The following is a 3,499-nucleotide window of genomic DNA, read 5'->3' as shown; positions in this document are numbered from 1 at the left end:
AGTCTAGTCTGTAGTCTAGTCTATAGTCTAGTCTATAGTCTAGTCTATAGTCTAGTCTATAGTCTAGTCTATAGTCTAGTATATAGTCTAGTCTATAGTCTAGTCTATTGTCAATTTTATAGTCTAGGTTATTCTATAGTCTGTAGTCTATTCTTTATTCATGTCTATAGTGTAGTCTATACTTTAGCTTATAGACAATTAGTTATTTTATAGATTAGTCTATAGTCTTGACTAAACTATAGTTTAGTTGCCAATCTGGTATTCTAATATATAATTTAGTCCATAATGTTGTGTGTAGTCATGTGTGCTGTCTACTATGTATGGTATACTCTATGGCTTTGTTTTTTGTCGAGTGTTAGTTATTTTATAATCTATTTAATTTTTAGTTTTTTTGATAAAGTTATTTCTGTTAATTAACACAGCTTGATCCAAAATATTTAAACGTGTAAATACGTCACACAACATAATTTAAAGTTCTCTCACATGGACATATACCTACATATATAAATATAATTATTCCTTTACATAAGTCTTCATATTACGAAAACGTACAAATTTTCCATCCACCCTCATCAGATTGCGTATATTTACCAACTACGTCTTCTATTTGCTGTAATATAAACTTCTTTTCTTCAAATATTGTATTGTTATTCGATTACACCTTATTAAATTCCACAACGCAATTTCGTATAACCAATTTATACTAAAAGCCCACAAGACTTTCTTCCAAAAAGTAAATATTTGTACATAAAAATCTATGTTATTTGCGAAAAAAATATTATGTGCAAATAAACACAAATACTATAAAACAAATACTAACAAAAATTTATACAAGTGTTTTTGTATGTGTCATTGAACTGACATGTTGCTTTTATTTTCTTATGTCCTTCTTAAGGAATTTCTTATAAGAAATTCACACTACTACATGGCTTTGTGTAAGGGATTCTAAAGTAGAACTTTACTTGCTAGACAAAGGTATAAATTAAGAATATAATATTGAGTGATTTTTTTCAGTTGGTTAAGAGGAAGTAAATAATGCAAAGAAACCATTAAGAACAACCCCTTGTTGGTGGCAAAATTAAAAAAACCGGCTAAATAAAAACATTACCATGTTAAACATTTTATAGTGAAATTATTAGGTAAGAGTGAACGATTTTTTGAAATTTCCTATTTCAAATATTGGGAGTATATACCGTGCAATAATCTAATTCAGCAAGTATCAAAATTATTTAGATCTAAAGGACTAATTCACAAAGAAAAAAACAGCCAATTAGTATCAAACTTATCTTGATTTCAGTTAACTTTATGCTATAAAAAGAAAAGATATTTGGATTGCAATAGCGCTCTTCTTCGTTGACAATTAAGTAGGAAAGGAGGCTTTTTATTTCATTCATACTTTTGATTAGTATTCTCTCTCTCACTTAGTGCTTTCATCTCCTGTAGTAGTCCTTTTCCAGATAATATTCTATTTTTCAAACACAAATATACAAAAATATTGATCTTCTGCTCAAGATAACTGTTCGATCTCTCCGAACTCTCTCTAACTTCATTGATCTCCGTTGCTTTTACAAAGTTGTATATTGCTATAAACTTTTCAAAGAAATTAATATATTCTCGGCAAAAAAGAGAACTTTTGCCCAATGTAGCTCTAAGTCCTACATTGGTAGAGAGTAAAAAATAAGTTGTCTTACTGTTTTTTATACATGTGTAGCATAAATGCTTGCGAAACTAAGAGTGCAAGAAAGCTCTTTGCCGATCAGGGCTCTAAACCCTACGTTGGTAGAGAGTAAAAAAATAAATTTTCTTACTGTTTTTTATCGTTTTTATACATGTGCAAGCATACATGCTTGTGAAACTAAGAGTGCAAGAAAGCTCTTAGAGTAACGAAAGGTAGAGAGTAAAAAATTTTGTTCTCCGACTGGTTTTGTTACTTTTTTATACATGTGTGAGCGTCCGTACGTCTGAAAGAAAGAGTACAAGACAGCTTGCTCGGAAGCTCATTGCTGTCTTCGAAACTTTTTATCTAAGTTAACGACAATTTTAGTTTATTACTAAATCGAAGTTACATTTACCCCTACCTAATATTAAGAAACCCAAAAATCTATTGTTGCATTTCGTCTTTAATTTATGATAACAATATTTTAAGGGTTGTTTTTTTTAACACAAAGACATCAAATAAAGACATTTCAGAGAGACCTTAAGAAATTTGAACTTTTCTTGTTTGTACTCATACATTTAAGAATATGAGTAAAAGTAATAATAATAGTCTCTTTTTAGTTACCTGTAGAGTTTTACAATAAGGGAGCATAAGAAATAAAAACGCTCAAAAGACAATATACAAAATTCCTTAAGACATGATCGTTCTTCGTTCGGTAAAAGAAAGATCAGTAAGCAACAAACTTCAATAAGGATAACAACTAAGGAAGCACTGAAATGACAAAGCAACAATTGGCTCAATCAAAGGATATCAAAATGGATTACTAAAGGATTACTGTTAGAAAACAGCTTTAAAAAATACTATTTATTTGTTTAATTTGTTAAACTTTGAAAATGCCTAGTTCTACTAATCAGTGTGTGTCAGCGGGTTTTTTGTCGTTAAATATTTTGAAAATGTAACATTTGTTGTAAATTCTGTTTTTTTTCGGTTCGTGCAGTTTTGTTAGCGTTACGCGTTTATTCCTTGTAATTAAATTGATGCTTGCTCACATCTGTGTACATTTAAACAAATTTCATTTGAAAATAATTCGTTTAACGAGTATTTTGGAACAAATGTAATGCTGTTCAGTGTATTTTTGTTTTTTTTAATGAATTTATGAAAGATGTTTTTTTTATGAAAATTTTATGAAAAAACACTGTGACGAACTGTGAGTTTTTTTCAAATGAATCAGCGAAGCGTTAAATTGAAATTGTAATGGCTGTTGTAGTTTGCTTTATGAGCGCTTACTGCTGATCATCATTTATAAAGAAATTTGTATAAAAATATTTAATAATAGTTGTTTTATGAGAATAATGAATATGAAATAAATGAGAAAAGGCGAAAAAACATGTTAGCGAATTGTTGGATCTAACGCTAAAGACTAACAGTTTAAAAATAAATGATCAAAAATTGATCCTCGAAATCGACGAATATATTAAATACTAGATTTGTAAAAAATATAGTCTAGACTAAAGAATGATCAGTAGTCCTGACTATACAATAGATCGGTTATAGAGTGATCAGTAATACAGACTATAGAATGATCAATAGTTAAGACTATAGACCGATCTGTAGTCAAGACTTTAGAACGATCTCAGTCAAGACTATGGAATGATCTTTACTCAAGAGTATAGAACGATCTATACTCAAAAGTATAGAACGATCTAAAGTCAAGACTACAGAACGATCTGTAGTCAAGAATATGGAACGATCTTTACTCAAGACTACAGAACGATCTATAATCAAGATTATTGAACGATCTATACTCAAGTCTATAGAATGGTCCATAGTCAAGACTATAAA

This window comes from Lucilia cuprina, chromosome 5, assembly GCF_022045245.1.
Source record: "Lucilia cuprina isolate Lc7/37 chromosome 5, ASM2204524v1, whole genome shotgun sequence".
Lineage (NCBI taxonomy): Eukaryota > Metazoa > Arthropoda > Insecta > Diptera > Calliphoridae > Lucilia > Lucilia cuprina.
The sequence above is the reverse complement of the archived record's forward strand: the minus strand, read 5'-3'. Positions refer to the sequence as shown.